The sequence below is a fragment of the Pocillopora damicornis genome, chromosome 2, assembly GCF_964200805.1.
Source record: "Pocillopora damicornis chromosome 2, jaPocDami1.2, whole genome shotgun sequence".
In the NCBI taxonomy this organism is placed as follows: Eukaryota; Metazoa; Cnidaria; class Anthozoa; order Scleractinia; family Pocilloporidae; genus Pocillopora; species Pocillopora damicornis.
Genome location: NC_142671.1, coordinates 28200065 through 28223657, shown reverse-complemented (window position 1 = coordinate 28223657; position 23593 = coordinate 28200065). Strand labels below are relative to the sequence as shown.

At 38.1% G+C, this 23593-nt stretch overlaps 1 long non-coding RNA gene and 1 pseudogene across 35 annotated transcripts in view; one reads left to right on the top strand and one right to left on the bottom strand.

The window, feature by feature from the left end:
• LOC149050645 (uncharacterized) overlaps positions 1-23593 on the bottom strand; it is a 404897-nt pseudogene that overhangs the window by 295431 nt on the left and 85873 nt on the right. The window lies entirely within an intron of this gene.
• Positions 1-23593, top strand: part of LOC113683206 (uncharacterized) — a 39927-nt gene that overhangs the window by 3704 nt on the left and 12630 nt on the right. For 9 of the 34 annotated variants that reach the window (XR_016184304.1, XR_016184301.1, XR_016184305.1 and 6 more), the window contains 2 exons: positions 18419-18580; positions 21864-23057. The exons of 8 other annotated variants lie outside the window; for them this stretch is intronic. This is a non-coding gene — a long non-coding RNA (uncharacterized LOC113683206). Of the gene's footprint in view, positions 1-42; positions 172-393; positions 570-2141; positions 3931-5187; positions 5819-9191; positions 9287-10005; positions 10071-15080; positions 15317-18418; positions 18592-21863; positions 23058-23593 lie in introns of those variants that run through there. 17 more of the 34 variants (XR_016184320.1, XR_016184319.1, XR_016184316.1 and 14 more) reach the window with 10 other exon arrangements.

Below are 23593 nucleotides of genomic sequence, written 5' to 3'. Positions count from 1 at the left end.
TTCACCCTGTTGCTCACTGGATTTGTTTTTGGTTGCTCCTAGTTTAACTCCCAGGTTCCGCTTTGTAAAAAGCCAACTGGCCTGCCTGTGTCCAAAATATCACAAGTTGTTGATAAGGATTCTCACTTCAGATAACCAAGGGCATCACTGGTAAACATTGCTACCTCTATGGTGAGTGTTTTTTTTTTCTTTGCATCTTAAATTTTAAGATTTCACAAGTTACTTAGGTTCTACAGACAAATTACAGAGCGTAGTAAAGAAGTACCGTTAGAATCACCCACTATTCGGGAAAGTTGATTGATGAACACTGTGAACTTGAAGAACCAAAACACATAGAGTGTCCCCTATGACTGCTCATCATAAAAGAATTAATTATTGATGATACTTTCGCAGAAGATGTAAAACAGTTGGATTCCCTCTTGCACATGTAAAAATGAACTCAAGACGTGTTGCGGAAACAGGAAGAGCAAGAAATGACCATTAAGAAATGTAGGAACAAAGTGGACTGTATGACTGATGAAATTAAAATGTTTCAAAGAATTACGACAAAGGATGCTACGCCTAAGCAAGTGAGTAATAAGATAGCATGAACTAATAAGTCAACTGTTAAAATCAATCGCTTTTTTTACTGTTTTTAAAAACAGGTACTGTACCAAGTGATCAGTACCGTAATGATTCGATTTGGCGCCCTCATGCTAAAGCACTCCTTCTGTGATAGGCACCCCTTTCTAATAAGGTCCCTCTCTAATAAGCGCCTTCTCTAGAAGCACTCCCTCTAATAAACGCCCCTCTCTTTAATAAGCACCCCCCCCCTCTGATGAGCAACCCCCTCTGATAAGCACCCCCCCTCTGATAAGTATCCCCTCTTTAATAAGCGCACCCTCAAATAAGCACCTGCACATTCGAAGGTGGTTCATCTTCCTTTAATTGCTTTCTTCAAACCGATTGTTCCTCGAGAGTCGATCAGATTCCAACTGTATTCATAGAGCTAGTGGCTGACCACTTGGCGGGCCCCCTTACTTGAATCATTCACAGTTGTATAACTGAAACATACTTCCCAAAGCTTTGGAAGATCGCCAGAGTGTCGCCCATACCCAAGGTAGACAACCCAACGACCAAAAACGAACTAAGACCAATCTCGATATTACCGGTGTTGTCTAAGGTGTTCGAAAGGTTGGTCGGCTGGCAGATGTCGGAGTTCGCAAATAGCGCCTCTCTTCTTCGTGATAACATTTCCAGTTTCCGTGAAGGAAACTCCACCACTACTGCCCTTCTTGGAATAAATGATATAAAGCTCGCTATGAAAAGGAAAGAGGTCACCTTGATGGTTCTCACCGATTTTTCTAAGGTTTTTGATACGGTTTGTTTCAAGACGACGCTAAAGAAATTCTACAAACTCGGCTTCTCCAAAAATTATTTAAAGTGACTCCTCAGCTATTTATCTGGTGGAACACAATTCGTACAAATTGATGACACTAAATCACACCACAAATTGTCACAGTTTGGAATACCTCAAGGATCGATCCTCGGGCCGATGATCTTCAATTTGTATGTATCAGACCTCCGAGACAACCTCGATCTATCCACGTCTTGTTGTCAGTACGCTGATGACACATCCCTCTACACCCTCTGTGCAGTGAGGGAATTGGAATCACCGACGTACGATTTAAATGAATCCCTTACCAAACTTGAATCATGGTCTTAGGACTCTAACCGTACCTTTAACCCTAATAAGACCAAATTAATGGTTCTCTCCACCCACCAAATGTCATCCCATCACAAATTAGCAGATTGCGCACATAATTTCACTGTCGGAGACAACTCTCTTGAGCGAGTCGAATCTAGAAAGTTGCTCGGGGTTAACGTCGACAGTAACCTCAAATGGGACGACCGTATGAAACATTTAGCTGCTTCATGTTATGGTACCTTAGCCACGCTTAAAAAAGTCAAGAACTTCACTAATTATAAGTTGAGAAAGGACCTTGCCGAATCGTTAGTTCTATCACGCTTAGACTTTAGTGACATTGTATTTTACCCGCTCAGTGAAAATCTGCTTTAAAAGCTTCAGTATATTTAGTTTTCCGCTGCCAGCTTTGTCACAGGTCACTATGTGAACTCTGTGAATTCTCTATTTAAATTAGGCTGGTTACCAATGAGTGAGCGTCGGGACTGGCATTTACTTAAAGCAGCACACGAAGCCCTGTATGACGAACATTGGCTCAGGAATATGAGGCTTGAAACTGTACAACACGGTAGATGCTTACGTTCCAGCGAACCTATTAACCTTAAAATACCACTGTAGTCAGGCACATTTCAAGACTGTGCCGCTAAGCGTTTTAACTCCCTCCTGGCTGCGGTGAAACCCTGCCCGGACTTAAGCACCTTTTCGAAAGAAACTCATAAACTTTTAAAAGCTGCAGTAGATATTTCGTAGAGATGCGCATGTAGATATCATTATAAGTAATTCTGATTGATAGCATTTTTTTTTGGTTAATTTTATTGTAATATCCAATTTTATGTTTGTGTAACAGATGTAAAGCCATTTTACCCATGGAAATGCTATTAATAAACCGTTATTACTATTATTATTTTTATTATTATTACTATCATTATTATTATACATTCAAAAACAGTGGTCTTAGTGTTAGTCTCCCAACTATAATTTTCATGTGTGAGCATAGTTCCTTCAAACGAGTGATCACGCCTTCAAATTTTGCGACGACGATTTCTTGGCTGTTCCGGCGTTCTGGCCAGGAAAGACCCAGGGACAGCATTTCCGTTCAACAGTCTTCTTGGTCGGTTTCAAATAAACATCAAAGCTTTGTTTCGCATAATTTTCTGTTTCTCGAAAATTTAAAGTGCCGTGTCCCTTAATAGCGCCCCGTTTCGAATAAGCGCCCTCCCTTTAGATATCAAGAGTAAATAAGCGCCCCTGGAGCTAAATCGAATCACTACGGTATGTACAAGAAAACTCAATATCTCTGAGCTCTTTTCATACTTGACTTTTTCTTTCAAAGCTAATTCCAACAGGAAACTCGACACAGGCTGTATTGACAGTTGGACACGAATGGCCAGTCAGATTGCGCATTAGCTAAGTAATGGGCCAACAAGTTTTAGATTGATGACAGGTAACATGACACACGTTCATGCTACCAAAAACTCAACTGAACTTCGAAAGAGTGTCCATGTCAACCCAATTGTCAAGTTCAAGGTGTCTAAAAAACACGGTTAGTTAATTGATCACTCTCATGTGAATACCAAAAGATACCATAGGAGAGGAAAAGACAAAACTCCTTTTCAAAGTATATTTAAATGACTTTTTTGACAAAGTGCGAGGTCAAGATGGCTGAATATGAGCTTAAGTCCTTTAGTTTTGAGGTTTTTGTCTCGGTCTATAACAACAATTTGACGAAAATACTAAAATCCCGCAATCCTGTACACCCGAAAAAAATTAATCTGAATAAAAAATAATAATAACAAACTCGCCAACGAAACTCTTTCTTTCTTTTTCTTTTTCTTTTTTTTCTTTTTCGCTGTCTGCAACACTGTCGTATAAACTTTCAAGATAAAAATGTTTGCCATTAAAAAGGGGAAAAGGTAGAGATAAAACCTCAATCCTGCCTTATCAACGCGCTTTAATACAATAAAAAAGAGGTTGCATGTAAATATATATGCTAGTGGGCTACTAAACTTTCTAATAAATTTATTTTTTTCCAGGGCATAAAGATATTTTTTGGGAAAACGTCGTGGTCAATTTAGCAATGGCAAAAAAGAAGATTGAAAGACTGCTAATTCACAAACTCATTTGAGCCATATTTGATAAACTTCTTCATGGACATACACAGCTATTGCTCTCAACTGAGGCCCTTGACCTATTGTCAGAGTTAAAAAAAATTGATTTATAAATAAATCAATATCATCACTTCATGATCTCTTGGTCGACTTTGGTTTCATGTGCAGCGCCCTAATTCATTTGTGTACAACTCCCTCAATTCCATCTTTCCGGCTTGTTTGGTTCGTTGCTCAATCTAAGACTACCTGACAGCACTGTCCAATTAATCATTACTTTCATTTTGTCTTTCTAAATTGTTTGTTTGTGTTTGAAGATATGTGAAGAGGAGCCCTGTTGTGAGGGAATTTTGTTTTCAGATTTCCTTTAACCAGCTTAAAGATCAGTATCAGCTGAATGGAAATTCCATCTCCAGTTTTAAAACCATATAATTTTCGTCTAAATAGGAAGTACATTATTATAAGATAATGACTTTGACTGCGCTTTGTGATTTTCAGATTTCTCTTACCAGCTGAAGAATATCAGCTGAATGGAAACTCCATCACTAATTCCGAAAACCATATAATTTTCATCTCAGCTAGGGAGAAGTACATTGTTATGAAATGATGACATTGACCACGCTTTGTCTCCCAATGATGATCTGCCTTAACAATTAGATGCTACAAAAAATATATTTTTTTGGTACGACTAATGATCTTTTCTTTTTTACGGTCAGAGCAGCAGCTACTTTTGAACCGCTCGATGTGGTTTTCGCGAGTCGATAGCTTGCGGCCAGATTACTATGTTGACTTTGAAAATGGCAGCGTCGATAGTCAACTTCTTACCTCTTGAATTTTTTTGGCTTTGAAATCTGAAAACACGGTAGTAGAAATGTAATTTTTAATAAACTTTTATAAACAAAGAAAGAAATCACTCGGTTTCAGTTCCTTTAAGAAGAATAGATAGTATTGTTGTCTTCCACTGCCGTCATCAAACCAATGATCATCAAAGAGGTAAGTCTATAATAGTTGGATCGGTTCTTTTAAACCTCGTCTATCGGCTTATCTGCGTATATCGATCACTCAAATACATTTTGCTGAAGGTGAATCAAGAATGATTTTAATGTTTCAAGAGAAAGTAAAGGCCATTATTTTCTCTTGACTATTTCAAGTGTTATTGTTGGTGAGCAAATTTCCCAGAAAGTGGAGACATCGGTGAACCAATTTTGAAGAAACTTACTACCGAGGATGGCCTTAATTGGATAGTTGAAAAGCCTTAAAGTTTTTGGCTAAATAAAAACATCATTCTATTCGAGAGTCCAAAATAACCGCGAATACTGGTGGAGTATTGGGAAAAAGGCGCTAATTTCTGGGTGCTTTCGATTTGTAAATCCGGATAAAAATTTTGAAATACAGATTTTGCAGTAAAAAAATGAATAGCAAAAACAGGTTTCGACGCTGAAAAGTCTGTTCTTAAGGTCGATTTCCACTAAAAAAATTCAGAGCTCATTTTTTTTTCGTTTAATAACCACCGGTTAACCTCATTGAGACCCCTCCTTGAAGAGATCCTTTTTGGATTTCCTGGAAGAACGCAAAACATAAAGATTCATGGGATCCGCGGTTGGATTTCTTAATCGAGATCCACTTTGAGGATGGATTTCTCAACGTTGAAAATCGTTCTTGGATTTCATGTTTTACCGTAAATTCCGAATTCCCGATTTCAAAATCAAAATCCAGATTCGTCGAAGTTAAGCACCCAGATTTCTTTTAACACGGTGACTTCTTTCTGATTGGCCAAGACTAGCTCTCCACCCAATTTCTTAGCAACCACATTCAAAATGGCGGACGAGCTGCCATGAATTTATAACTGTTTAGGGACCGATGTCGCACTAAACAGTCAGTTTATTTCGACAGTTTTGTTACATTTGATGACGTATGATGATGACCTGTTCTAAGAACTAGTCTTATCTTCACCTTGTACATCGGATGTGTCAAGTAACGTCTTTCTACCATGATGAAATTCTAATGTTTACCACGAACCCCTCGACAGGTGAGAGACCTTCAAAGAACTTTTAACCGATTCAGTGTCTATGAAATTTATGTTATTACATAGGAACGTTTCTTAGTCATGTTTTAACAAATGTTGCACTGATCACCAAGGAATGGGGTGATGGACAAAACAATGAGCTCCAGTCCGTTGGACTTAACCCCGTTGGATAACTCAAATGAACTACCCTAACATGCACCAACCCTTCGATTTTTTTTGTTTTGTTTTCGTTAGTCACAACAAACACCACGAAATGGAAGCGATTTTTTTTTAACATTAAAAATCCTCTCTTTGAAATATAGCGTGATCCAAGTCGTGTTACATTCTTCAATATTGGTCAGGAAGTAAGGCGGGAAATCGATAATATTAACTGTGACCTTCAGTATATAGATTGACGTAGATGCAAAATGTATTTTCCATGTACATCAGTAGGCATGGCTATGTTTGGAAGGAGATTGTATTTATAGGACTTGCACACCCATTTAAAGCCGCATTGTAAACATATTTATGGTCAAGAAGAGCAACACCCTTTTTTTTTTTTGTTTACTGATTTTCTTATTCAAAATGAATTTAAAATTGTATCATGGAGATTTATTGCAAGAATGATTGCTCATCACAGGTTCTTAAGCATTGAAATAAGAGCTAAAAGATTGTAATTGTTGTCGAGTTAAGTATTATTTCTGTTACGTATTAGTCTTTGTATTTGTATTAGTGACGCTTCGATATCATATGTTAGACCTCGTGCGTTGTCGTTTGCGGTAGATAGTTTAACAAGAGAGCTTATTGCGAGTGTTTCTGCGTTCATTGCGACTCATTCAGGCGTTACAGAGAGGACAATCGGTAAGCGACCGTATTATTGTATTGATTTCCTTGTGTTCTTTTCCTGTTACCGAATGTTGCATTGTTAGCTGTGTTTGCGCTCGTGTAATTGATATGTATTCGTGTCATAAAATAGTTATTTTGGTTTCAGTCCTTTAGTATCGCTTAGACTAGGTTTTTAATTGTATTTAGTTTGACGGTTTTGGACATCAAGTCACAATTAGTACGAATAAACTACGTTTGGAATTATAGTTGGTCTTTGGTGTCTCGAATCAGTATTTCGCTGGATGTCCTCGCATTAAATCCTGTGTATCTTTGGGACATTCCGACATTGTTTCGACGCCTGGAGCTATAAAGATAATAGACGGTTAATCTCTGTTTACAAAATTCAAATTTTGATTGGGGTCTTCAAAGTTGACCTCAGTAGCATTTAAATGTAAATTGGCCAATTTGTCTTATCGGATTTTTAATAGATCCTTCCACGGTTTATAGCGGCCATATTGTTTGGGGGTCAAACAAAACCTCGTTGCTAGGCAACGAGCGATAGATTCTTTTGTAATTATTAGACGTGCTTCGGTACCTTCGCTCAATATCTTAACTTTATTGAAGGAAAATTGCTTATTTTCGTCTCCAAATCTAGCGGGAACAAAGATAAGGCGTTACTGAAAGTAAGTGCCGAATTTCTTGGCGAAATACCGTTTTATCTCTGCGTTTTATGGGCAGATTGATATGTTGTTCGAAGTTGACTTCGCGGCCGCTATGATGCGAAAATCGCATTTTAAAAAGCACCTCTTTCGGTTGAGAAATTAGAATATATTTTTTAGCCGTCGATATTGTGTAGCTTTAAATTTTAGGCTTCACGGTGGTAGCATTACAACGTACTTAAAATTTTGGTTTTGGTTTTTGTACTTTAGGTGTTTTCAAGCTCAATAGTTGTTTTTATTTCGAACCATGGCTACGCGTGTTCCGAAAGAGCCCTCTAGTGTAAATCCAGAAGATCTTTACGAAAATTTCCTCCAGAAAAGCTTGGGTGAACTAAAAGATTACCTAAGTTTAAGGGGGTTAAGTGTAACTGGTAAAAAAAGAGAGCTTGTCGCCAGAGCCTTTTCTGCTTGTGAACGTAATGTTCGGGTTGTGGTATCCGACGAGGAGTTGAGGTCGAGACTCACAGTCGAGTACCAACAACGAATTAAGAGTCTTCCTAGAGACCCCAGGCATATTGCAGAGGATGAATGGAGAAACGATATGACAACATGGCCAGCTTTATACCTTGGGAAAGTGTTCTCTTTTATTTTGTCATAGAAAGAATTTGACTCGGATTATGTAGGGAAGTACAAGCTTTGTAAAGCTTATTCCTACTTTGTCAGTGGATTCGACACTCTCTCTTGACTTTCCTATTGAGAAATCTTTTCTTCCCTTCTGAACCTGTCGAGACCATGCTTCAATCAACGATTGCTTGGGCTTGTGGAACGATAACTTCTCTACATGCGAGTGGATGACCCATTTTTTCGGATATCTTCTGTCGTTGTTACAGCCGCCGACACAACACTTATCTCCAAAACCCATTTAGCCAAGGGTTTCTCTTTGCCGAGTTAATTGTTTTTCAATAGTATGTTAGCCTGTCTGGACGAAAAAGTTTTAAGGGCACGTAAACATATTTATTTCAATTTTTCCTCTGCCCAATTAAGTTGCAAAAAGTCTTTAGAAAAAGCAGTACTGTGACCTTCTGGTATTATGTCAGCCGCGAGGTCACGTTCTAAGAAAACGATCCCAGTGTTCCCATAAAACGCAGAGAATAAAAGGTTTTTCGCCTAGAGAAAAAAGGTCACTCACCTTTATCAATGTCTTATCTTTTTTAGCGATGGATATTGATTCTTGTTCCTGAACAAAGCGAAAATTTAACGAGGGTAGCGATGCGCGTCTTATTATCATAAGAGATTCTAGGACTCGTTGCCTAGCAACGAGGTTTTGTTTGACCCCCAACCAATATGGCCGCTAAAACCGTGGAAGGATCTATTTAGCTAAGTTAGACATTGAGAAACCTATGAGTTTCAGTTGTGCTCTGCAGGCATCAAGTGGTCTCCCCAGAAATTTTAAATTAGAAGGCAGAAATTGTAATTTCTCTTGCTTTTGCAAGACCTCACCAAAGTTAATCTTTTGCAATAAATTTCATAATCAGTTATCCCACAGCATGTTTCAGTGTCCACTGGAACACTTTCATGTAGACAAAGAGACTTAAGAATGTTTGTTATTAATAAACTGTGTAGTGTGGAAAATTAATTTGAGAAGAAACTAAATGAACCTTAATTTGTAAAACTTCTTTCAAAATCAAGAATTTGTGATTTTTATGTTAAATGAACATTTAATTCCTGTTATTTTTTTCTGGTTTAGTTTTCATTTTCTATCTTTTCTTAAGTTTGTTTGTGTTTTCCCTTGGTCCAATTGGCTCTAAAAACCAGGTATGTATATATAATGGGGTAAGCAATGGCCAAATTAATCCAGTCATTTGAGTGACTCTTTTACACAGCATGAGACAATTAAATGCTGATACTTTTAGAGGCAGATTAAAGTGATGATGCTGAGATGACCTACCCTCAGCAGACAACATACTGGATTTGTATAAACCTTTTTTAAGGAAGCTACATCCTGCAGGTAAAAATGAAAATTCTTGGGTAGTCTGTTGGAGTAGAATGTTGGCTATGTAATCCATATTTGATTAAATAAAGCTAAATCACTGTTGAGAATGACCAGTTGATATCATTCTTTTTTTTTTTTTAATAAGTGTAAAACTGGGAGAAGTACCCAGAGATGAGGAATGATAGAGTAAAATATAATAACGTGACTTAACTGACATATTGACAGTGTCATTTTGATTAAAAGGTTGTTAAATACTAGTGCTCAATCAGACTCAGTTTATTCCCAGTAGTTAAATGGGTTCTAAAAAAGTCTGCCGATGATCTTTGTTATTTTCATTATGCCTTCATTTTACTACTAAAAGCTGGTATCTTCAAAAAAAATATATGGAATATTATTGCTGCTATGACATGCATGTGAATTTTATGAGCATTAAACTATGGAGGCATTGTGGTTGAGTGGTTAGGGTACTGGACTAGTCTTGTGGTCTCAGGTTCAGCTCTTCACCCTAATACTCACTGTTTTGTTTTTGGTTGCTGTAAGTTTAACTCCCAAGCTGTGCTTGTAAAAAGCTTACTGGTCTGCCCTCTGGCCAGTTGGGATCTTTGTTTTTGCAATGTTTATTTACAATTTGTGTGAATTGGCCCTGAGAAGCCCTACTTGGGAAGTGGTCAGGGATTATTATCATCATTATTATTGTTATTATTTTAATAACTCATTGAACCTTCTGATAACAGAAATGAGGGAAGCAAGAATCTGAAGAGGATCACAAACTTCAGAAAGAGAAAAAGGATATTATAAGGTGAGTCTCACTTCATGGGGAGTTCTTCTACCCTGCAAAAGGTTTTCTATTTGTTAAAAAAATTGTCCATCTTCTGTGCAGACATCTGCTTGAAACTACTTCTATTGATGTCAGAGCCCTTTCTACTTCACACATACTAATATAATAATTTTTTTTTTCATCGTTCTCTTACAAAGTTATAAAGGAAAGTTAAAACTGTTCCCTCATAATATATTTTCAGAACACTGGCAATTTATTAAAGACTATAGAATGGTTAAGGCACAATTGTCAGCTGAAGACTGCATAAGAGACATACAGAATGGTAGAGTGTACCAAAAATTAATCCAGCATGACCCTTGCGCCAGAGGAAAAAAAGCACTTTTAATTGTAGTTAGCACAGATGGGGCACCCTTGATTAAGTCCAAGAAGTTTAAGAAGCCACTTATCTGTTTTCTTGTGGAGTTACCTCCCCAAGAAAGATACAAACTTGAAAACATCCTACTTACTGGACTGTGGCATGGGAAGTCTAAACCACATGTGCCACCATTCTTGAAACATTTACCGGTGAATTATTCAATATGGCAAATGGTAGTAATTTTAACAATGAAACATGTGAACTTGTGTCATCAGTGTGCAAAATCCAATCTGTTATACCACACCTGCCTGCCAAAGCCTTGCTTTTAAAATAATATCAAGCAGCACAATGGTAAATTTGGCTGCAATAAATGCAAACATCCAGGGAGGTACAGTCATTCTGATGGGCAAATACATGTAAGGCTGTATGAAAACTGGCCTTCTGGTACTGTGGCTGTCAGAACAGCACAAGAAACCAGGATGTTTGGGAGAATTGTGGAGGCAAGAGGCACCACAGTGTTTGGCATTAAAGGAGAAAATGTGTTTTGTCAATTGACTGACATTCCAGACAATTTACCTATTGACTGGATGCATTGTGTTTGCAAAGGCATCCTGAAAAGACATGCAGCTATTCAAATGGTGGTTCGATCTTCAGTATGCTGCAGATTCAAACAGTTTGCTAGGAATTAGTCATGAGCTAGACAACATGTTCCTTTCTATCAAAGTGCCACATGACTTTACCAGAAAGCCATGTAGTATTGCTGAATTAAAACACTGGAAAGCATCAGAATTTCGTTTGTTTGCCCTCTTTGCTGGACTGCCATGTCCTCAATATGCTGTACTTTCTGATGAATTTGGCACAGACCACTTTTATCACTTTGCACTATACTGCTCTTCATTTCCTGCACTCAGTTCCTATTTCCAAACCTTGTGTAGAGGAGGCTCAAGTTTTGGTTGATAACTTTGTAAAACTTTTACCAAGTCTTTATGGTATTGAAGAGTGTTCATACAACTCCCATGCTTAATTCCACTTCTCTTTCCAGCCATGGTTCCTTAGCACTTCTGCTTTTGTATTTGAAGCATTTATCGCGCTCACCTTGTAAATCAGTTCTCTGGAACTAGGGGACTCCCAAAGAAATTAAATGGTGGAAAAACTAGGAGTAAGCCAAACCTACAGGGTGCATGTTTAGTATACAGAAGGGAGAATCCTGCTGTATGAACCTGTGCACTTTGAAATGCTGACACAGTTTCAAAATGTCTTTTTTACAGCATTTAGAAGTGGTCCTGTCCCAGAATACTTGGTTTCCTATAGGATGACAAAAGATCATGTCACCTTCCACAGCATGATGTATCCTAGAAAAGGAAATTCGTGCAGCTACCTTGTCCAGTTTTGTGCACATGGGAGGAAATGCAGTGGTAGAGTGGTTTGCTACTTCCTCTTCTAAAATGTTGCCTATGCATTGATCACAGAGTATGGCTTGAATGGATTGATTGTTTGCCTAGACCTTCCTTCACCACAGGATGTAGTCCTGAAGGAAATTGTTCATCAAAATGTAATTGTCAACATTTTATACATTCAAGAAAGGGAAAGTCTCTTGCATGTGAAATGTGGTGATGTTATCAACAGGTGTCTTTATGTTCAAGGCAAGGATGGGAAAGGTTTCATTACCTTTCTAGAAACTTCCCATGAACATGATTAGTAATTATTTTCAACTAGCTGTTTAGTGTCTTTCATACTCAATCATCAAATGTAATCTGAACTATCTGTCCAAATTTAATCTTTTAATACTGTAAATGTTAGGTTTCCTGTGCACTAGGCCCTCTCTCTGCTGAGGTTTTGTCATTCAACACCAAGGTCAAACCTCAGTGCACATGTGTTTTTATTGCTTGTTATTTTTGCCTTTATTCTTTGGATGATCTTTTAACTGGACTTACATTGAAGGAATAGAACATCACGAAACCATTATGGATATTGTTGGAATTTTTAAAATCATGGTCTTGGACACTTGCTTGTTCGTAAGGATTTCTCGTACCGTATTGTATTCAAGCAGTGTGCACAGCATAGTTGATCAGATCAAATAAATTGTGGAATTGACACCGAATTGATGACTCTTACAAATACCATTATTCCAGTGGAACAATTACCTCTTTAGAAAGGAGGTGATAAGCACTTCCTCTGTAATAAGCACCTCCTCTCTGATAAGCACCCCCTCTCTAATAAGCACCCCTTCTCTAATAAGCACCCCCTCTCTGATAAGAACCCCCTCTCCAATAAGCACCCCCCTATCTGATAGGCACCCCTCTCTAATAAGCACCTCCTCTCCAATATGCACCTCCTCTCTAATAAGCCCCTCCTCTCTAACAAGCACCTCCTCTCTAATAAGCACCTCCTCTCTAATATGCACCCCCTCTCTAATAAGCACCTCCTCTCTAATATGCACCCCCTCTCTAATAAGCACATCCTCTCTAACAAGCACATCCTCTCTAATAAGCACCTCCTCTCTAATAAGCACCCCCTCTCTAATAAGCATCTCTCTAATAAGCACATCCTCTCTAATAAGCACCTCCTCTCTAATAAGCACCCCCTCTCTAATAAGCACCTCCTCTCTAACAAGCACCTCCTCTCTAATAAGCATCCCCTCTCCAATAAGCACCCCCTCTCTGATAAGCACCCCCTCTCTGATAAGCACCCCCTCAAATGAGCACCCCTTCTCTAAGAAGCATCCCCGCTCTAATATGCACGCCCCTCTTATAAGCGCCCCCTATCTAGTAAGCACCTCTTTGATAAGCACCCCCTTTCTAATAAGCACCGCCTCTCTAATAAGCACCCCCTCTCTTCTAAGCACCCACTCTCTAATAAGCACTCCTTCTCTAATAAGCATCCCCTTTCTAATATGCACGCCCCTCTTATAAGCACCCTCTCTCTAATAAGCACCTCTCTCATAAGCACCCCCTCAAATAAGCACCTCCTCTCTTATAAGCACCCCCTCTCCAATGAGCAACCCCTCTCTAGAGAGCCTCTCTGATAAGCACCTCCTCTTTAATAAGCACCCCTTTTAACCATTCCCTTCAAATAAGCACCACCTCTCTAATAAGCACCCACTCTCTAAGAAGCAGCCCTCTCTAATAAGCTCCCCCCTCTTTTAAGCACCCCCTCTCGTAAGCACCCCCTCAAATAAGAATCCCCTCCCTCAGAAGCACACCTCTTTGATAATCACTCCCACTTTAATAAGCATCCCCTCTCTAATAAGCACCCCCCTCTTATAAGCACCCTCCCTCTCCATGTAGTTTTCGTCTAAGGTACTAAGAAGTATATTATTATAAGATGATGACATTGACTGCGCTTTGTGATTTTCAGATTTCTCTTACTAGCATAAGGATGGCAGCTGAATGAAAATTCCATTACCAGTTCTAAAAACCATATCATTTTCATCTCAGCTAGTGAGAAGTATATCATTACGAAATGATGACATTGACCACGCTTTGTCTCCCAATGATGATCTGCCTTAACAATTAGATGCCACAAAAAATTTATATTTTTGATGCGAATAATGATCTTTTAATTTTTATGGTCAGAGTGGCAGCTGTTTGTGAACCGCGCGATGTGGTTTCCGTGAGTCGATAGCTTGCGGCCAGATTAATATCTTGACTTTGAAAATGGCAGCGTCGATAGTCAACTTCTTACCTCTTGAATTTTTTTGGCTTTGAAATCTGAAAACACCGTAGTAGAGATGTAATTTTTAGATACACTTTTATGAGCTAAGAAAGAAATCACTTGGTTTCAGTTCCCTTAAGAAGATTAGACAATATTGTTGTCTTTCCACTGCCGTCATCAAACCAATGATCATCAAAGAGGTTATTCCATAATAGTTGGATCGGTTCTTTTAAACCTTGTCTATCGGCTTATCTGCGTACATCACTCAAATGCATTTTGTTGAAAGTGAATCATGAGAATAATTTAAATGTTTCAAGAGAAGATTAAGGCCATAATTTTCTCTTGACTGTTTCAAGTGTTATTGTCAGTGGGAAAATTTCCCAGAAAGTGGAGGCATGGATTAGCCTACGTGTAGCCGTACCCTCCCCTCCCCTCGCCAAGTACGGCTACACGTAGGCTGGAAATGGATGAACCAATTTTGAAGAAACTTGCTGTCGAGGATGGCCTTAATAGATAGTCGAAAAGCCTTAAAGTTGTTGACTATATAAAAATAATCATATTTCTATTCAGAAGAGTCCAAAATAACTGCGAGTATTGGGAAAACGGCTCTAAAGTTCTGGGTGCTTTCGATTGGTAAATCCGGGTTAAAATTTTGTAATACAGATGTGCAGTAAAAAATGAAAAGCAAAAACGGATTTCGACGCTGAAAAATCTGTCCCTAAGGTGGATTTCCATTAAAAATCCCGAGCTAATATATATATATATATATTTTCGTTTTCCTTTTTGGATTTCCCGGAAAAACGCAAAACATGGAAATCCATGGGATCTGTAGTTAGATTTCTTAATTGAGATCCACCATGAGGATGGATTTTTCAGCGTTGAAAGTCGTTTTTAGATTACGTGTTTTACCGCAAAATCCGAATTCCCGATTTCAAAATCAAAATCCAGATTCGTTGAAGTTAAGAACTCAGATTTTTCTTAAAACAATGTCTTCTTTCTGATTGGCCAAAACTAGCTCTCAACCCAGTTTCTTAGCAGCCACATTCAAAATGGCGGACGAGCTGCCACGAGTTCAGGACTGAAAGAACCAATGTCGCACTGAATAGTCAGTTTATTTTGACAATTGTGTTACATTTGATGACGGATGAAGATGACCAATCCTAAAAATCGTCTAATCTTCACTTTGTACATCGGATGTGTTCAGTAACGTCTTTCTACCATGTTGAAATTCTAATGTTTACCAGGAACCCCTCGACAGGTGAGAGATCTTCAAAGAACTTTGACAATGAAATGTATGTTATTGCATAGGAACGTTACTTACTCATCTTCATAAATGTTGCACTGATCACGAAGGAATGGGGTGATGGACAAAACAATGATCTCCTGTCCACAGACTTAGTTACGCCCGTCGGACAGCTCTTCGATTTCTTTTGTTTTGTTTTCGTTAATCAGAACAAACTCCACGAAATTTGGGCGATTATTTTAAACATTCAAAATCCTCTCTTCGAAATGTAGCGTGATCCAAGTCATGTTACATTCTTCAATATCCGTCACGAACTGAGGCGTGAAATCGATAATTTTAATTGTCCTTAAGCTTCAGTATATAGATTTGACGCAGATGCAAAATGTATTTTTCATATACATCAGTTGGCATGGCTTTGTTCGGAAGGACTTGCATATGTTTTGGAGGACTTGCACTTCCATTTTAAGCCGCATTGTAAACATATTTATGATCAAAAGAGCAACACCTTTCATTCTTTTTGTTTAATGATTTTATACTAAATGAATTTAAGATTCTATCATGGTGATTTATTGCGAGAATGATTGCTTATCACAGGTTATTAAGTATTAAAATAAGTGCGAAAAAGTGACAGAAGGTTAATCCCTTTTACAAAATTCAAATTTTTGATTGAGTTTCTTAAAGTGGACCTCAAAAGCCAATGTGTCTCATCAGATTTTTAATTTAGCTTAGTTAGACATTGTAGAACCTAAGTTTCAGTTGTACTCTGCAGGCATCAAGTGGTTTCCCCTGGAATTTTTAAGGCAAAAGGCAGAAATTGTAATTTCTGTGGCTTTCGGAATAATTCTCACCAAAGTATCTTTTGCAACAAGTTTCATTGTAATCAGTTATCCCTTAGCGTGTCTCTGTCCTCTGGAACACTTTCTTGTTGACAAAGAGACTTGAGAATGTTTGTTATTTATAAACTGTGTGGTGTAGGAAATGAATTTTAAAAGAAACTAAATGAATCTTAATTTGTAAAACTTCTTTTAAAATGAAGAATTTGGGATAAATTAGAACAGGTAACAGATTGTCTCTGTTACTGAGTACCTTTGAAACTATAACAGAAGCACTTTGATTGAAGATTGTAGTCACCTTTGCTTTTCTTTTTCATGAATGAGTTAAAACTGGAAAACAGAAGAGCATTAAGTATCTTTCTTTTAAAAGACATAAATTTAGTTAAGGCAATTTCTCTGGAAAAAATTGTTGAATAATTTTCCTTAAACTTTCCTTAAATGTTCCTTACAAATGTCTCTTTAGAAAAATATATTAATTTAAAAAAAAGATAAGTCAATGTGCTTGTTTAGGAGATTAAATAACGGGCCAAACATACCCCATTTATGCCTGTGCAGTGGCACTAATCAATGAGTGTCATTTCATCAGTTCACAGTACATTTTGCTGCAGGTGGAAGCTAAGGTTTTTAAAGTAACCCTTGAAAATAACTTGATACAGTACATAGAAAGTTTGGAGCATATGGAACAATTTCATATATAAATTATAGGAAATTCAGGTAGATTCAAATGACATAGACTTGAAATGTTCCTTGAGTCGTTCCTTTCAAGATCATAATTTGAATCCTCAAGTAAAGGGCTAATTTGTGCATGCTTTAAGCATTATCGTTTTTACCCTTTGGAGATTTTTTTTAAATCCTCAATTTAAAGGGGCTAAATGGTACATGAAATTTATGCAATAAAAAGTATAGGTCACCATGCTTGCTCATAGAGCTAAAGATGGTCGTACCTCTTTACCTGGTCCATAGATTGAAAAACAATACCATGTTCTCGGAATGTGTGTGTGCTCATTTCCCAGATTACATGATTTTAATGTGCAATACAAGATACATGGTGATAAAGTGAGGAATCACCCTAACATTTTCATGCATTTTAACTCTGAATCAAGACACAAATAATTGGTTGGACTGCATGGAGTTTTCTTCTGGGCTCATTAAGGCAAGAAAATGGGGGTTAGTTAATTTTATTAAGGTAAGCAGTGGCCAAATCAATCTAGGCATTTGAGTGAATTTTTTTTCATGGCATGAGATAATTAAATGCTCATTTTTTAAAGGCATATTGAAGTCATAATGATAATGATGCTGTGATGACTTAAGCAGCAAAAGTTTGGGTGCAATGGACAACATGCTAGATTTGTTTAAACTTTTTTTTAAGGAAGCTACTTCGTGAAGGCAAAAATAAAAATTCTTGGGTAATGTGTTCTAAATATTTTGGTAATGTGATCTGTCTGTGATTAAGTAAAGCAAAATCAGTGTTTAGAATGAGATGTACAGTGTAGATACCATTCTCTCTCTCTCTCTCTTTTTTTTTTTTTCAATAAATGTAAAACTAGGAGAAGAACCCAGCAATGAGAAAAGATAGTTATAATAAAATATAATACATGCATCAAGACTTTTCTGACACATTGACGGTCTCATTATGAATGACAGATTTTTAATCCTGGTGCTCAGTTGGACTCAGTTCAAGCCTAGTTGTTAAATAGTTTCTAAATTAGTCTGCCAATGATCTTTGTAGATATCCTTGAGCCTTCATTTTACTACACCTTGTATCTTAAAATATATGTGGAATACTATTGTAAATGTGACATTCACATGAATTTTGCCGACATTATTGGAGACATTGTGGCTGAGTGGTTGGGGCACTTGACTCGTACTCTTGTGGTCCTGAGTTCAGCTCTTCACCCTGTTACTCACTGGATTTGTTTTTGGTTGCTCCCAGTTTAACTACTAGGCTGCACTTTGTAAAAAGCCAACTGGCTTGCCCGTGTCCAAAATATCACAAGTTGTGTATAAGGATTCTCACTTCAGATAACCGAGGGCATTAACGGTAAACATTCCTACCTCTGTGGTGACTGTTTTTTTTCCCTTTGCATCTTAAATTTCAAGATTTCATAAGTTACTCTGGTTCTACAGACAAATTAAAGAGCATAGTAAAGAAAAACCAATGGAATCACTCACTATTCTGAAAAGTTGATTGATTAACACTGTGAGCTTGAAGAACCAAAACAGACAGAGTGTCCCCTATGATTGTTCATCATAAAAGAATTAATTATTGATGATACTTTCGCAGAAGATGTAAAACAGTTGGATTCCCTCTTGAACTCAAGACGTGTTGCGGAAACGGGAAGAGCAAGAAATGGCCATTAAGAAATGTAGGAACAAAGAGGACTGTATGACTGATGAAATGAAAATGTTTCAAAGAATTACTACGGAAGGTGCTACGCCTAAACAAGTGAGTAATAGGTTAGCATGAACCAATGAGTTAACTGTTAAAATCAATAGCTTTTCTTACTGTTTTCAAAAACAGGTACCAAGTGATCAATACCGTAATGATTCGATTTGGCGCCCTCGTGCTAAAAGCGCCCCCTCTGTGATAGGCACCCCCTTTCTAATAAGCACCTTCTCTAATATAATAAGCACCCCCTCTAATAAGCGCTCCCTCTAACAGGCACCTGCACATTCGAAGGTGGTTCATCTTCCTTTAATTGCTTACTTCAAACCGATTGTTCCACGGAAACTGATCAGATTCCAACTACTTTCATAAAGCTAGAGGTTATATAACTGAAGCATACTTCCCAAAGCTTTGGAAGATCGCCAGAGTGTCGCCCAAACCCAAGGTAGACAACCCAACGACCAATGACGACCTAGGACCAATCTCGATATTACCAGTGTTGTCTAAGTTGTTCGAAAGGTTGGTCGGCTGGCTGATGTCGGAGTTCGCAAATAGCGCCTCTCTTCTTCGTGATAACATTTCCAGTTTCCGTGAAGGAAACTCTACCACTACTGCCCTTCTTTGAATAAGAGATGATATAAAGCTCGCTATGAGAAAGAAAGAGGTCACCTTGATGGTTCTCGCCGATTTTTCTAAGGCTTTTAATACGGTTTGTTTCAAGACGACGCTAAAGAAATTCTACAAACTTGTCTTCTCCAAAAATTATTTAAAATGGCTCCTTAGCTATTCGTCTGGTCGAACACAATTCGTACAAATTGATGACACTAAATCAGCCACACCTCAAATTGTCACAGTTTGGAATACCTCAAGGATCGATCCTTGGGCCGATGATCTTCAATTTGTATGTATCAGACCTCCGAGACAACCTCGATCCATCCACGTCTTGTTCTCAGTACGCTGATGACACATCCCTCTACACCCTCTGTGCAGTGGGGGAATTGGAATCACCGACGTACGATTTAAATGAATCCCTTACCAAACTTGGATCATGGTCTTAGGACTCTAACCTTGCCTTTAACCCTAATAAGACCAAATTCATGGTTCTCTCCACCCAGAAAATGTCATCCCATCACAAATTAGCAGATTGCGCACTTAATCTCACTGTCGGAGACAACTCTCTTAAGCGAGTCGAATCTACAAAGTTTCTCGAGGTTAACATCCACAGTAACCTCAAATGGGACGACCGTGTCAAACATTTAGCTGCTTCATGTTATGGTACCTTAGCCACGCTTAAAAAAGAACTTTACTAATTATAAGTTAAGAAAGCACCTTGCCGAATTGCTAGTTCTATTACGCTTAGACTTTAGTGACTTATTGTATTTTACCCGCTCAGTGAAAATCTGCTTAAAAAGCTTCAGCATATTCAGTTTTCCGCTGCCAGCTTTGTCACGAGTCACCATGAATACTCTACGTAAATTAAGCTGGTTACCAATGAGTGAGCATCGGGACTGACATTTACTTAAAGCAGCGCACAAAGCCCTGTATGATGAACATTAGCCCAGGAATCTGAGTCGTGAAACTGTACAACACGGTAGATGCTTACGTTCCAGCGAAACTGTTAACCTTAACATACCACTGGAGTCAGGCACATTTCAGGACTGTGCCGCTAAGCGTTTTAACTCCCTCCCGGCTGCAGTGAAATCCTGCCCGGACTTTAACGCCTTTCCAAAAGAAACTCATAAAATTTTTAAAAGCTGCAGTAGATGTTTCTAGAGATGCGCATGTAGATATTATTATAAGTAATTCTGATGTGTGCACAGTTCCTTCAAACGAATGATCACGCCTTCAAATTTTGTGACGACGATTTCTTGGCTATTCGTTCTGGCCAGGAAAGATCCAAGGACAGTATGTCCGTTCAACAGTCTTCTTGGTTCTTTTCAAATAAACATCAAAGCTTTGTTCGGAACAATTTGCTGGTTCTAAAAAAATTAAATAAGTGCTGTGTTCCATAATAGCGCCCTGTTTCAAATAAGCGCCATCCCTCTCGGTATCAAGAGTAAATAAGCGCTCCGGGCGCTAAATCGAATCCTTACGGCATGTACAAGAAAAATCAATATCGCTGAGCTTTTTTCATACTTGATTTTTTTCCCACGACGAAGAAAAGCTATAACAATTGCCAAAGCGACAATGGCTTCTGACTTTTCAGGCTCTTAAGTCGAGGATGAGGGAAAGAGTATTGCAGGAAGAAAAACAGCAAAAAAGGGGAGGGGGTGGGGAAGAGGCAGGTCCCCGCCCACACCACTCCCCTACTTGCCGCTTTATTCAAAGCTAATTCCTGTCGTGACCGGAAGCGAGTTGTGTTACCTTTTTATGTTACGTGCATGAACTGATTGCGAAACGCGTGATTGTAACAATAGGCTATTCATCTTAAGGAAAAAATATAGAATTACAGACAGATGAGATCGATTTTGGAGAGAGTATACCACGACGTGTACCCACAAAGTGAGAGCTGTAAATCGTGAGAAATATTAAATCTGGTGAAAATCTTCATACGTGAGAGTTTCCTTTGTCGGCGAGCACCATTTCCCGACATTCCAACAGGAAACTCTTCACAAACTATATCGACAATCGGGCACGTAATCAGATTGCGTATTAGCTAAGTAATGGGCCAACAGGTTTTAGATTGATAACAAGTAACATGACACACGTTCATGCTACCAAAAACTCAACTGCACTTCGAAAGGGTGTCTATGTCAATCCCCCATTGTCAAAGTCTCTAAAAAACGCGATTGGTTAATTGATCAGATCACCCACGTCTCACGTGAATACCAAAAACATACCATAGGGGAGGGAAAGACAAAACTTGTTTCCGAAATATTGACGAAAAAATTAGAAAGCTTTAATGACCAGGATTTGTAGATATACTTTGTTGAGAAAGTGCGAGGTCAAGATGACTGAACATGAGCTCAATTCCTCAGTTTCGGAGTTTTTGTCTCAGTCTATAACAGCAATTCAAAACGACAAGACCAAAATCCCACTATCATGTACACCCGAAAAAAAAATTAATGAATAGAAAATAAAAATAGGAAATTTGCTAACGAAACTTTTTTCTTTTTCTTTTTTCTTTTTTTGCTGTCTGTCTGCAACACTGTCGTAAAAATTGTTGGGAAAAAATGTTTGCTGTTAAAAAAAGGGGAAAAGGAAGAAATAAAACTGCAATCCTGTTTTATCAACGCGCATTAATACAGTAAAAAAGGAGTTACATGTCACTGTCAGTGGGCTCCTGTCAATGTACATGCCAGTTGGCTACGAAACTTTCTAATAAAATTAATTTTTTTTCCAGGGCATAAAGATGGTTTCTGGGAAAACGTCGTGGTCAATTTAGCAATGGCAAAGAAGAAGTTTGAAAGACTGCTCATTCACAAACTCATTTGAGCCATATTTAAGGAACTACTTCTTGGACTTACTCAGCTATTGTTCTCAACTGAGGCCCTTGACCTATTGTCAGAATTTAAAAAAAAATAGATTTTGAGTTATAAAAAAAAACATTATTACTTCATGATCTCGTGGTCGACTCAAATGCATTTTGTTGAAAGTGAATCATAAGAATAATTTAAATGTTTCAAGAGAGAATAAAGGCCATTATTTTGTCTTGACTATTTCAAGTGTTATTGTCAGTGAGAAAATTTCCCAGAAAGTGGAGACATGGAGTAGCCTATGTGTAGCCGTACCCTACCCTCGCCAAGTACGACTACACGTAGGCTAGGCGTGGATTAACCAATTTTGAAGAAACTTACTGCCGAGGAAAAGCCTAAAAGCTGTTGGCCTTATAAAAATAATCTTATTTCTATTCAGGAGATTCCAAAATAAGCGCGTAAACTTGTGGAATATTGGGAAAACTGCTCTAAAGTTCTGGGTGCTTTCGATTGGTAAATCCGGATTAAATTTTGAAATAGAGATAACGGATTTTTTGGTAAGAAAGGAAGAGCGAAAACGGATTTCGACGCTGAAATATCTGTCCTTTTTTTCTTTTATAGCCAACGGTTAACCTCAGTGAGACCCCTCTTAGAGGAGATCCTTTTTGGATTTCCCGGAGCTGGATCTCTTAATTGAGATCCACTTTGAGAATGGATTTCTCAACGTTGAAAATCGTTTTTGGATTTCATGTTTTACCGAAAATTCCGAATTCCCGATTTCAAAATCAAAATCTAGATTCGCGACAGTTAAGCACCCGGATTTCTTTGAACACGGCGTCTTCTTTCTGATTGGCCTAGACTTGCTTTAGACCCAGTTTCTCAGCAGCCACGTTGAAAATGGCGGACGAGCTGCCGTGAATTTAGAACTGAATCAATGTCGCACTGAAGAGTCGATTTGTTTCGACAATATTGTGGTACATTTGATGACGGATGATGACGAATGATGAAGACCTGTTCTAAAAACTCGTCTGATCTTCACCTTGTACATCGGATGTGTTAAGTAACGTCTTTCTACCATCATGATGATGAAAATCTAATGTTTACTAGGAACCCTTCGAAAGGTGAGAGATCTTCAAAGAACTTTTAACCGATTCAGTGTCAATGAAATTTATCTTACTACATAGGAACGTTACTTACTCATCAACAAATGTTGCACAGATCACCAAGGAATAGGGTGATGGACAAAAAAATGCATGGACTTAACCCCGTTGAACAACTCAAATGAACTACCCTAACATGAACCAACCCTTCGATTTTTTTTGGTTTTTTTCGTGAGTCACAACAAACACCACGAAATTTAGGCGATTATTTTAACATTCAAAATCCTCTCCTCGAAATATAGCGTGATCCAAGTCATGTTACATTCTTCAATATCGGTCACGAAGTAAGGAGAGAAATCGATAATATTAAATGCCCTTCAGAATATAAATTGACGCAGATACAAAATATATTTTCCATGTAAATCAGTTGGCATGGCTATGTTTGGAAGGAGATTATTTTTAAAGGTTTTGCACACCCATTTTAAGCCGCATTGTAAACATATTTATGGTCTAGAAGAGCAACACCTTTTTTCTTTTCGCTTTTTCTGATTTTCCTA